A 13,835-nucleotide genomic window follows, 5' to 3' on the forward strand; every position below is an offset into this window, starting at 1 on the left:
TAAAAGTCCAAATGGAGAAGCCCATTTTTCTATAAGATAACTGATTTCTTGTTGTTTATTTCAGACATATAGGAAGGCAGATTTTTTTTATGCTTCCCTCGAAATTACCCACCAACCTTTGTCTAGCTAATCTAATTGTCCCACTTCAGAGCTGATCATGTGAAATGAGATCAGAAGCTTCCTCGCCTGATCGTACTGACGCCCAGGCTCCACTCTCCAAGGCTGGATTTAATTTCACATCATCACCCCAGGGAAAGAGCCAATCGCTGCAAAAGAGACAGTCAGGTAAGAATCATGTCAGATCTGACCTTTAACAATTAATCCCTTCTTATTTTTAGGAGCCATAAGAAGTGTGTGATCAAGCTAACCTACTTTGTCAGAGAGTGTAAAGGGATGATAGTGCCATTTCTCTGAGAAATGACTTACTTTGAAAGGTGCAGCAAGTTGTGCTGAAATAGTAGGGGAACACAGCCACCAGTCATTTTTCTATTTTTCTATTTAAAGCAGGGGTTTACAGCAATCAAAGTTTGGATGAAAAGAAACAGCCTAACAGAGTGGATAATGCTTGGCCAGGGTCATCTGAACACTCCAAGGTGTCTCAACAGGCAACATTCAAACAATGTTTGCCAAGAAAGATATTCAAAACAAATGGTGAGGACTAGACATCAAAAGGAGACTTAGGTGGGTGGTAATAAGACTAAAACGAAGGAAAAACAGAACATAAAGAAACACAAAGAAAAATCTGTTCTGATATTGTATAGAACTGTATGTTTATGTAGTATTACTGCTGTCAAAAAAACAAAACAAAAAAACAGAATAGAAAAAGTAAAGTAAATATCTTAATGATATATAGTGACAGGATGCTCAACATCCTGACTAAAGAGCATTTGGTAACGACAAACACATGCAGGTTCCACCCTGCTTCCAAAGAGCCAATGAACAGCCAAACCACAAAAGATATTGTGTTGTTGCATTGACATATGCACAGATTAGACTGTTTACGATAGTTGTGGCAGATATATCTACGTGCTATATTGGTAAAAATTTAGGTAAGAGTACTTGGCTCATCTACAAATAGAAATTTAATCGGGTCTTCCATCAAGATTAAGCTCATAACAAGAGCACTCAGAGAACTCCGTCCTCAACGGTGTGACCTTGACCTTGACCCGATTTTCAAACTAAATTAAATCAGCTCAAGCTGTTATTGGTATATACCATCACACAAAATTAGAACATGATATCTTGAACACTGTGGACACTGAACTGATTACATATTCCCTCCCTTTGGGGGAGGCTTGTGCGAATTAGAGTCAGTGGGGCCAATATATCTGTCGATATCAGTTATTTAACAGTATTATAACGGTATCTGCATTTATAACAGACAATAAATGAAAATTTGAAAAGTAAAGAAGAGATAGCGGAAACACCCTTCAACCATGTTTCAAATTATCAATTTGCATAATTTGTCCACAAGAGGGCAGTCTGCTACATCCCTGATGGCACCACACATAATTACCTACACATAACAAATGTTAGGGAAAAACAGTTTATGTTTCTTGTTTCTGAAAGAAAAAAACACATCAACCATTTAGATTGGATTTTTACATCACCAAATATTAGTATTGCTCTTAAAAATCCTATATTGGTCAGGCTCTAGACAGAAACAGCAAAATAACTGCCTCCTATCTGGAGGGGTTGCTAAGATGGCAGCAAATTGCTGAGTTGCACTTACCGAGGTTTAGTCATTCATTTATATGCCAAAAGTTTAGTAGACAAATAAAAATTAATAATATATAACTTAATAAAGGAAATAATCAATAAAAGTAGCCCTAGTAGTATTTTTAAACAGACGCTACATGTGCTTCGTTAATGTAACCTTTTAAGAGATGGGATATCTAACTGTAAAGTGATGTAGCCATAAATGCTAGCTAGACACTCTTTAGCGGTGGCAACTGAGAACACTCTTATATCCCTAAAACATACCAAAGCCCCTGCTAGGAAGTAAACTGTCATCATGGGGGGTGAACCTCTTATCTGTGTCATATAATTACACCCGATCCTAAGAGCATGAGAAACTCAAGCACAGCAGAAATAAATTGCTTTGGAATAACTACTATTGAAAACTGTAGCCGAAGTCAGAGGCGGTGCACACAGTGTAAATTTAGGCTACTTTGACGATCCTTAACAATGTGACTCTGACATATTTAAAACTGCCTTAGCTTCTGCTCATGCATTACATCAACATGCAGCATGACTTAGTTTACACTGAGCTCAGTAGTCACGCTTTGAGGACAATGCCAATAATATGAAAGGACGGAAGGGCAGATGGTCAGCAGGTAGGAAGAGCCACACAGCATGTTCTGACTACTGCTTTCCTGCATAGGATCACTACTAAACACTAAATCCTTTTAATACCATTTCAAGGTAAAATTTGAATTAGAAATGAGCCTTTCTGCAGACCCTCATGGCTGAACCAGGCATTGCTTCTGCAGATCTGTGGCCTTTCTGGGGCAGAAAATTGCACCACGGCTTTTGTTCTGCAGAAATGAAGCCTCTCTGTGAAGGACTAGTATAATAACGTGGCTCCAACAACACAGAAATATATTCTATTTCAATGTTACTGTAATGAAATCGATTAGCCATTATTTTTACAGCTGATGCTTGGTGGCTAAAGTCCACTGTCCTGTTCCAGAAAGGCAGCATTTTAAATGACATTTAAATGAAACTAATAAACTCATACACATGCACATTAGTGTATATGTTAGGAATTTTTTGTTCTGTAATTTTTTGTTCCGTAATTTTTTTTGCGATGTTGAAAGAAGATTTTGTCTCCTCTTTGTCCTGTACAAACAGTGGTCAGACAGGGTGACCTGATAAAGCAGGATAGAGATGTAAAGAAAAGCACCACAGTACTAGACTTTATGGATTACTGATGCTTACCAAGGCCAGCTGGCTGAGGCATTATCTTGGTCAGTCTGCTTAATTGAACGAGTCAGAGGGACTGGGGTGTCTCGAGTGAAAGTCATGGGCTTGACCTCTGATTACCACGTATGTAACCCATTATTCTGGTATCTGTGCACACTGGCTGTGCTGGGCAATTTATCTTTAACCGCATGTATTTGTTTAGGGGAGATGATAAGCTACCTGGTTCCGACTGGTCATAAGCTTTGTGGAAACGTTTTCCATGGCATCAGCCAGGTGTTGCTACCAAAATAAAGTCAAAATACAAATGGCTGTGACAGATGAGCGCATGAGCAGGGAGCCTGAGTGGCTGAATTTCCATTTATTACCATTTTGTGCTGGCAAACTGCAATTGTATGGCCATTTGCATGGCCAAGAGGAACAAGTGGTCAATGTTTTTCAAGGCTGTGTAGAGAGGGCCTCATTGTAGAGGGGAAATAGGAAAATGTTCAGTTTCCAGTGAGTAATGGAAAACGAGTGAGGCTTTTAGTTAAGGCTTTATCAAAATGTTCTCTATTCCTAAAAAACCAAACCGAGACGTCAAGTATGACATCACCGTCACGTTCCTTTTTGCAAAATCTTCCTTTGCATCTTCCAGTGGGGATCAAGAGCAGGGCTAGACCCTGTAGCCTAATTCGTATTTAATACCCTGGAGGCTCTGATGCTTATGAAATTGTCTTTGGCATAAGCTATGGATCCTTCAGTTCAATATCATCAAATGCCATTAGCAATAAGGATGGGCTCAGCAGAGGCTATACCAGGACTAAGCTACTGTTCGGGGGCAACGCAAGAAGCATTTCACAGAGTCAGCAGATAGGTGTGTCCCATATCATAATAGCCTTAGCTAAACCAGAATGACCCGAATAGCCCTGCTCATGGTATGGGACTGGCCAGTGATCCAGTTATCCGTGATCCCTTTCATAACTGGAAGTATTTTCTATGTTTTTATAACCACTTAATTGAAAACAGACAGGAGAAAGTTTCAGTAGATTTGATTGATCTTGACCCCTGCACTCAGTAAATGGATTTGTTTTCGTGTTGAAGTGAACTTGTCCTCTACCTAGTTAGCTACAGGGACTCAGGCAAGTCAACTAATTATAGTGCAGCTGGCAGCCGGAGATGAATACTGCTGTTGAGATAAATATGATGATTAACAGGACGCCCAGTCCTACTCCATTTAGTGAAACCAACACAAAGTGCACCTACTGCAAATGGAGCCAAGTTAAAATCTTACTTGAGCACTTGAAAACATAAGAGCTCAATGATTCAGCAAACTCGCCCTTGTATCACAGATCAGTTGGAAAAGCTCTGTTATGCAGAGGATGTTTGTAAAATCTACCAAGCACTAAATCCTTTTAATATTAGCTCGAGGTACAATTTACATTAGTGTCAGAGAACGGGGATTTCTAGCTGACAAAGTCTTGCAGTAAGGACATGTCTGAGATTAAGACCCCATTATTTTCTCATCAGGAAGGGCTGGACTGATGTTCCAGTTTAGAAAACACCCACTTCCCCTTGATCTACAGCCAGACGCATGACACCACTCTAGCCTTTTCCATGCAGGCAGTAATGTCCACTGCTTGGCTGCCACCGGCCGAGCGTCTATTGCAAGGCTAAATGTAGACAGACAGCGGTAAGCTGAAGACACGTCAACCGTGCCCCATCTCACTCAGAGGTTAATTATGATCTGTGCCTTATTAGAACTGTGAACTTCCAGCTCATTTGAGCCATCGGCTATTTGTGTCCACAACACCGGCCCGTGCTCTTAACAAACAACCTTTGCCTTGGGAAATTTGCGCAAGAGTCACGAGGAAAAACTTACACAAAGTGAACAGCGACAGGACAGATGCCACACAACAGGAAAGTTTTTCTCAAGGCAGTGAAAAATATGTAGCCCATGTGGCAAAAAAGGAGCTCTTGACATTTGTACTGAGGAAGGGGCAAGTCAACCGCTGTGATAATGCCTCTCCCGCAGGAGCTGAAAAAGAGAAAGTCCATTAACGGGGCTGGAAACTGCAATGAGGACAGTTGCTGCGTGGCTGCAAGCTCCCAGTGCTCCTACGCATTTATCCCACTCTGTCTGCATTTTCTTCCCTTTTCCTTGTTTTTAAGCATTACACTCTTGTCTCTCACACAGATAAAACATTCCCTCTGGTCCCTCCCCACCCAGACTGGTATGCAGCGCACTGCAGCAAAACTCCTGAAAAGAAAAAGGAAAAAAGCCAGCCAATCTGACGGCTCTTTCCCACCTCCTTTCACCGGGGGTCCCGTAGCTCTGTGTCTGTCTGTCTGTCTGCTGTCCCAAACGCAGGACGCTCCCGGTGCTTCTGTGACGCGGAGCTACAGCGCAGCTCTCCCCTCAGCCTCAGCGACAGGAGTTAATGACCATGTGTTCTGCTGTCATTCCTCGCGAGCTCTCGACTGCTTCTGCCGGAGGTCCATGCCTAGACAGGGATTTTTCTATCAGTATCTCTCTCTCTCTCTCTCTCTCTTTTCCAAGCTGCCGAGCAAGCGAGTGAGGCAGGCAGGCAGGCAGGCAAGCAGGCAGGCAGGAAGCAAAGAGTGTCTACTCCAACTATCTGGCTGAAACACTTCCAGCCAACCCCTCCAACACCCCTAAAGCCAGCCCCTTCCTGCCCACCAGCCTGTGGCAAAGACCTGCCCCTTACCATGTTCAGCCAATGAAACAGCAGCTACTGCAAATCTGTGTCTCTCCATTGGAAGAGCGCAGACTAAGTGATGGGGTGAAAACTGCTTTATAGTATAACAACCCCTGAATGCTGATCTTAAAAGGTATTTCCCCAATTTCACGCCCTGCTTAACCAACTATCACATTATTTATTTCTTGTCTATTCTGGTGATAATATTTAAAATCAAATCATTATTAACTGAACTGCATTTAATAGAATATAGATAAATATACATGTTTGATGTATTTGAAATACAAAACAGCAGTAATTAAAGTGTAGCTGCAGATCCATGCTGAATATCACGTCCATCACCATCATCACCCCAGGTAACAGGATCACTACATTTCTTCCCTCTCCCCCTCTCTCCTCTACCTCCCATCAGCATCTGTCCTCTGAACTCATTTGCGACATCAACCAGACAGTCAGACAACTCTCTCCTCCTCTGCTCTTAATCACCTAATTCTATCCGCCACCCCACCTTGTCTCTTTATCCCTACCTGCATGTTTTTCTACATTTCTATAAGCTATCTTTCAAGCTCTATTTCAATCCAATTCCTGAGTTCGCTGGACTGGAAAATTACACAGTAGTGAACATTTCTGTTATTGTTATTGCATCAGAATTAGCTTCGAGAAAAGGGAAAGGGGAAAAATAACATAACGGCGGCTGGTATTGGAAGGTCCCCTCCACCCAGCTGATGACATGCTGGCTGGCATCATATGAGCCGTGAAACTGGAGCGTCACAGAACTGATGAGTCAGAGATCCAGCTTCATGACTTTTCGATCCAGATTCAATAGAACAGCTGTACTGTCTGTCTCTCCCTCTCTCTCTCGCTCTCTCTCTCTCTCGCTTGCCATCCATCCGTCTCTCCCTCTCTCTCTCTCCCTCTCTCTGTCACATACAAAGGTTGTGGATGACGCGGCAGCCTGGGTGTTTCGTTGACATCAATGAGGATAAAAATGCTTTACAGTTCCACAAGAAACAAACCTATTAGCTGTGTGATTAGGCTTTGACAGCTGATGCTCCACAAGCGAAACATTTGTCAAAATGTTGTGAGCAGATAGAGGCTCGGGGTGATTAATCCCATTCGGCATGAAAAAGTGTCTACTTCAGCAAATGATGCCGAACACTGACGTCATCTTAGGGATCAGGGCACCTGTAGGTAAATGACACAGACAAGCGCTCTGCTGCTGCATGAGGCACGGGCTGGGAGGCGGGGCAATATCACCCTTTGTTGAAAGAAAAAGTGCCACCTTACACTATCAGTGAAAGTAGTCTCACTACTACCGTGTACACAATACCCAGCGATCATTTTAATGATCCTAGACAGTGAACATTAGTTATGACCTGAATATTGAATGTAAAAAGCAAAAAGCAACTTCCACTGATGAATGAAGCTTATCAATCTCTAATTTGCCTGCAGCCAACTTCTCAATAACCCTCACTGAATAACTGTCAATAACTGCATAACAAGCCATGCTCACTGCTAATTTCCACTGGCAGACCTCAGATAGCCTACCTCCTAAATAGATTTGTCCGACAGGAAAACAAACAAAAGCCTGGCAGCCAAACAAGCCGAGCTACTTCCTTCCCGCATGGTATCCCCACCCCACTTATTATCCCTGTCCTGTTTGACCCCAAACGGCTTGGCTCACTCACACACAACCAGATTTAGGATTCTGCGGCCCAAAGCAGCTTCATATTCAAATATAAAAGGAGAATAATCTGAAACAATGGCTAATAACAGAAAATGAAAATAGTGATGGGTTAAGGCTGTGTTTGAAATATTCTCCCTCAGCACTGTCTGTGTTTTTTCTGTTAGTTACATGCGACAGAGAGAGAGAGAGAAAAAGGGCTCAGAAATAGGGCAGTGAAGACAGATCAATGAAAAGGCAGCTGTCCTTTTCTATTATTAGCTGTAATCAAATATCAAGCAGGAAAGAGTTGTGCTTCCTTCCATTTGAAGCCCATTCCGATAAGTCTGTCAAATGCAGAGTCTGCATTAAAATATAGAAGAGCTTAATGGATACAAGGGGCAACCAGGGCTTTTTTAAAAATAAAATACACACCAACAAAGCCATTCAAGTATATTTCATTCTCACTGAACTCATACTTTCTGGAAGCTAATCTACCACTTGTTTTATCCTTTTCAACATTATTGAGCAAATGTTACATTCCTTATTATACAAAGCTCATTTTCCACCAATTACACTGTGCTGTTGAATGTCATGTCTTACTTGAGCTTTAATAACCACGACATATTCCATCCAAATGGCAAACCAAGGTCTGGTTTCCATATGAAAATAAAGACACTGGTGCAGTGCTCTTCTGTGCTGCTGCTTTGCATGTTCACAGGGATTAATCATTGTAAATAACCTAATAGCTAGCCTGATCAGAAGGTATTAACCTTAAATGTGTAAAGGCTCTAATTTGAAAAAGCTGCAATGGCTAAAAGTTTGCCTCCACTCATGCCTCATCAGAGGTCCTTTACTTTTCCTTTAAAACCAAGAATCCATTAATCCAAGTAGCAGCTAATTTATCTCAAAATGCAGAAGTTCATTGAATACTGAAAAAAACGCACCGTTAATGACAGCTCAACAAACTCACCTGCAGAATTAATAATAAATGAGTTGTTATTAAATCTATTCACAGTAGGCTTCGTTAGGTCATTTCCCACTTCATAACGCAACATAAAGCACTGGATTGAACACTTTTCGGATATACAGGGAGCACGAAGGTGCAGCATCTGTGGATTTGAGTTATGTCATATTATATTTTACTTACGAGCTTTCAGCTGTTTTTATTAGCTATTTGGGCACAGATTGGCGGCTAGCCCTACAAAACAGCCTTCCGCGAATTATTTTTATGATGGTGGAGTAACATTAGCCACCTCTGCTGTTCCAAGAAGTCACTACATTTACCATAACGCCACACCGTGTGAAGTAGCATTAGAGTCGAGGTGTGCTAACACTACCTGCTAAGCTAACTACCTGACGCTTACCTGATGACGAACCTGTCACATCCAGCTGCACTTCAGCCGCTACCAACGGTTTCTCGAGAGCGCTGTTTCGGTTGGTATGGGACTCACGGTTCGGCACAGGACGGCAGAAACGTTCTTCGACTAACACTTGCCTCTATTTGCGTTCGGCAGCAAACTTTTTCGCTTTCAAAACAGATGTCAGTGAAAGTAAGCTATCAGTCGCTACACGCTAGCTCGCTAACTACTTTTAAGGCTAGGGCAGGAAGCAACAAGCGATTTTGACAGTTCGAGGAAATGTTGAGTGTGCTTCCCTCAGGGGGGGTTACTACTACGGTGTAAACGTTAATAGAGCATTTATTATCAAATGTTTGAGCCACTGTAGATGCTACTGGAAGAAAAACACTTTTCGGTTAGAGTGAAATGTTACATGTAGTCCGTTTTACCATTAAATTCTACTTCTATTCGATAGAGAAGATAGCCCCCTCACCCTAACAGTAAATATGGTACAGTCCAGAGTGAGCAAGGGTAGGGGTGGGGGTGGCTGTTACCTAGGAAACAACAGTGAATCTCCCTCGGGTAAAAAATGTGGCCACTGATTTATGAACCAGTGCCTGTCTGTCTGTCAAAGTAGCCTCCAATCGACAGGATAAAAACATTGAAGGCATTTGATAAAGCATATTACACTTTATCCTTCAAGATGCTCTGGTTAATCCAGGTAAGTTCTAACACTTTTTGACTCCAATAACCAATCATTTCTCAGATAAATATCATTTTTATTAGTAGTATTTTAGGGGGTATTTGTGCAAGAGTGATTTCAGAAACATTAACCTGAATAACCTTTTTTGTCTCAAGTAATATTTAGATTATAGATATATATGCTGTATGGTGGTGTATTAATTTATTATAGGCTAATGTTGTTGACGTTTCGGATCAGCTGAGAGAAATTATCCTGCAAAAATGATCATAAATCAGCCCGTCGTCACCACTTCATGTGCAGCAGAGCCTGCGCATTTTGCAGCGTAATTGCATACAGCTGGCTGGATTTAGCACTTTGTGACACACAGGGACCCGTTGTCAGCAAGGAGCGCAACGAGTCAACAAGAAGCAAGTCACAAATATCCCCGGAATGAGCAGAGAGGCACAAATTTAGCCCCACTGACTGCTGCCCACGCCATGTGCTGCCTATTGAGCACATGAACAATGAACATAGCCAGATCGCAGACTGCCATGTCAGGGCCGAGGCCTGCTTCAGTGGAATGCTACTTTGGATAAAGCCATCACAGTTTGTCAGGAGGCAGCAGCGTGATTAGATGAAGATTTTGTTGGTGGGCTGTGGTTTGATGACAACTGTAATAGTCAGAAACTCAAACAGTTGAGTGTTGAGTGTCTATAATTATGGGATCAAGTTAATATTTGTTATAATAATCTGACCAGGGTCAGACTGGTAACTGCACATACTTTTGGATTGGATTACCTCGTGTCAGATATTGGTCACAACACAGTTCAGCATGTGACATTTAATACCCATCACACTGCTGGCATCTTCATATTTACAAAACATGATCTCAGAAGGGCAGCAGTAAAGGTCTCAAACAACACCAGGAGATTTCTCCCTGCTCCTGTTCTTGTCAGCTTTTTATCAAGAAAATAAACCATCACCATGATCTTGCATGCTCATGTAGCATGTTATAACAAGCAGAAAAGTAAACTACATCAAATCACAGCACCACAATGGCGAGAATCTAATGATTATGAAAAACCGCTCACATAGGTCAAGCTCAACCCCATCACCCCCCGAAGACCTAGCATATCGATCCCAATGCAGAGGAGGCATTTGTAAAAAGAATTTAAAAAATCCTGCTGCCGGCATACTTTTCTAAAAGTCCCTGAACGCCCACACACTTCAAACACACTCACTGGGGCTCGCACTCATAAAAACGCACGAGTAAATACAGAACAGGCAGCAAAAATATCAGTTTAACAAGATGCTTTCTTTATTTGACATGTTTGAAATGAAGTTGGAGGTTGAAAATGATGGAGGCGTAGCATTGATGCGCTTCTGTCATTTTCTCCTGCGTTATCCAAGACAGAGTCATTTAAAGTCTGCACACTTGTATGAGCGTGAACAGCATTTTGGGTATAATTTGTGAAAAAAGAAAAGAAGAAGAATCTGCTCGGGAAACAGGTGGCTCCTTGTCGCCGGAGACACGGATTCATCAGAATTCAAAATAAATTAATTTCCTATGAGTCACAAATAAAGAGCTGAATGCGCTCATATGTATGCATTCAAGAACATAATGTATTTGAAATATACACGTATACACACACACGCATGCGAGCAAAACAAAAAACAAAACAAAAATGACCCAAAGCAGATGCCTGTGTGTGTGTTTGTGTGTGTGTGTGTGTGTGTGTGTGTGTGTGTGTGTGTGTGTGTGTGTGTGTGTGTGTGTGTGTGCTGGGCTCATTAATGGGTTTTGACTCTACATTTGTTGCAGTAGCAGTCTGTAGAGTGGACCTTGGGATCAACTGAGGAGGCGTCAGGCAGAAAAACAACCGCAGTATCTACAGGACGCCACTGATAGTTTCTCTCACACAGAGAATAAAGAGAACGCTGTAGAAAACAGTTTGCCCCCGCAGACAGGAATCAGTAAACAGACACTCACACGGGGAGAATACATGCAACATACATGCACATCACCGCCAAAGCTCCTAACTCTGAGGCACACATACACCTACACGCGGTGGGCAAAGCTCCACGTCAAGGACAGTATTGATCTCTTTAAATGAGAACGCACCTGATTATGAAAGCTTTTAACCCAAATGCCTAATGCAGCGCAGGTTTAATGGAAAGAGCTTAAAGCTGATACAATACTCAGGAGAGAGGGCGCGTGCGTGCACTCTTGCGTGCCTGGCGAGCGTGCGCGTGCACTCTCCACTGAGGTGCAGTCAATTTGATTGATTGTTGAGAGATCACCTGGGCATTTTACTCCCGCCATGACGAGGATTTTACTGATCAAAGAGGCTTAAGTAATGATGGATTGAAGATGGTCCCGCTGTCATTAAAAAAACAACAACAACAACAAAATAAAAAACCCTGATCCAAAAAGTAGTGCACAGCACACCAGGCAAGACTATTCAAAATGCTGAGAGGGAACCATTTCGAGGCAGGCTCATTTGTTCACTGAGAAATGACCACTTATGCATCATCATAAATCATCTGCTGCAGCTGTTTGTTCATATTGCTTCATCCATTCCTCCAGGATCCCTTTCAGCATAAAGGCAGATGCTGCATAATCCATAATGAATCAGATTTTATGAAATTCACGAGGAATTGAAATGTTTGACTCATCAGTTTATTATGCACCAGATATTTAACAATTAACTGTTTACGTCAGATTATGAAATGTATTTCCAGTAAACAGTGAAAGCTAACAAGTGCATTGTTTGTTGAGGTTTTGTTGAACTTGAAAGTCAATATTTGGTATGACCACCTTTATTCTTCATCCTAGTTTGAATTCCCTGAGGCAGCTTTCTTGTCATTTTTTTATTAAGTAGTCTTCAGGAATAGTTCTCCAGGCTTCTTAAAGGACATTCAAAGCTCTTCTTTGGATGTTTCTGCTTTTTCTACTGTTCCCTGTCAAGACGATCCCACACTGCTTCAATAATGTTGATGTCCAGGCTCTAGGGAGGCTAATCCATCGATTGTGTGTTTTTCTATCCAGGTATGCTTTTGCTGCATTGGCAATGTGTATGGACTCATAGTCATACTGAAAAATGAAGCAGTTGCTGACCAGATGCTTTCCCAAGGGTATTTCATGGTGGATCAAAATACTTGGTGGATCTTACCATACTTTTCTGATTTCATAATTCCTTGAATTTTGACAAGATCCTCAGCTACACTGGCTGAAATGCAGCCAGTACAGCTAAAAACAGGGAGGAAAGCTAACAAATGCATTGTTTGTTGGGGTTTTGTTGAACTTGAAAGCCAATATTTGCTTCCAGTGATGCTTCCAAACAGGAAGTCCAAGGTTTGGCAGAGTGACAGAGACTCCACCAAGTTTTACACATGGCTGTTATGCATCCTGGCCTCCTCCACTCATTTTTTAATCCAGTTCTTGTGTCATTTTTAATGCCTCAGCCTTTTCTCCTGTTTCCCTTCCTTAAGAATGTCTTTATCACAGGGATCCTTGGACTGAGACCATTTCTGATGAGGCTTCAGTTGAACAGCAGTAGATGATCAACTAAAGGGCCAGATGCATCTCTCAGCTCCTGTGTCAGGTTTTCTGACATTTTTCCTATTTCTTAAGGACATACATTTTTGATACTGCTGTAGATAGCTTTTTAGTCCACTTGTCTAGTTTCCTCAGATTTTGTAAAGGACACACTGCACACCATGCAGACATGTTTTCGACTGATAGCTCTTTGGGAATCACCTTGTTGGTGCAAAAATACTTTTTTGAGCCTGACAAACTGTTATCTTTGCAATTGTTTGTAGAATCAATTCTATAGAAATGGGATAAATTGAGTTCTTCTGACAGGCTGCCACTAACAAAGTGCCAAAAGATATCATTTAAAACTTATTCTTTGTTGAAAACCTATGAAAATGGTCAGGTACAAGGACTGGACTGATGAGTGAAAATGCAGGCAGTTTATGGAGAAAGACTGTGAAAGCAGTCAGAATGCTGCAGGACTGTTGCTCGATAAAGCCTGGCTCCTTGGAAGTAAAGTATAAAGAAATAAAAGGGTGGCTCAAGAAATAGACAGAGAGGGTTTGGAAGCGTTAATGTAGCACAGAAGGCGCCATTCTTACAAAAACAAACCCTAAAATTTAAATGCTAAAACTGATGCTTCCAAACAGAAAGTCCAAGAACAAATGGGGGATGTCATGGTGGCTACTTCCATCTTTTATATACAGACCATTGTTGTTGTTGTTTTTCTGCTAGGCATTTTATCTTAGCACAGCCGATATCTTGGTTCCACTAAGTGTGCCACTAAGCAATGTTATATTTTCACAGAAGAAGGACCTGTCTTAAATTAAGTTCAGCCATCATTAACACACCCGCGCTTTCCTATTGTCACAAATCTGCAGTGAAAAGGACTGTTGATTGAAAGAGTGGCCCATATTTAAAACAGACGATTGGTGATCTGTTTGAATAAATTGAATGAATTTTCGAATTTTTTAAAGAGACACCTCACAGCCAC

At 41.6% G+C, this 13,835-nt stretch overlaps 1 protein-coding gene across 12 annotated transcripts in view; it reads right to left on the reverse strand.

Annotated features, from left to right (window-relative positions):
* Positions 1-9,053, reverse strand: part of mbnl2 (muscleblind-like splicing regulator 2) — a 53,683-nt gene extending 44,630 nt beyond the window's left edge. For 3 of the 12 annotated variants that reach the window (XM_039606465.1, XM_031738456.2, XM_031738448.2), the window contains exons 1-2: positions 8,652-9,051; positions 5,211-5,405 (exon numbers count right to left, since the gene is read on the reverse strand). The gene's annotated coding sequence lies outside the window, so the exon portion shown is untranslated. Of the gene's footprint in view, positions 1-5,210; positions 5,406-8,651 lie in introns of all 12 variants that reach the window. The other 9 variants (XM_039606464.1, XM_031738453.2, XM_031738454.2 and 6 more) reach the window with 7 other exon arrangements.
* Between the last annotated feature and the right edge of the window lie 4,782 nt (positions 9,054-13,835).

Source organism: Oreochromis aureus, linkage group 23, assembly GCF_013358895.1.
Source record: "Oreochromis aureus strain Israel breed Guangdong linkage group 23, ZZ_aureus, whole genome shotgun sequence".
NCBI lineage: Eukaryota > Metazoa > Chordata > Actinopteri > Cichliformes > Cichlidae > Oreochromis > Oreochromis aureus.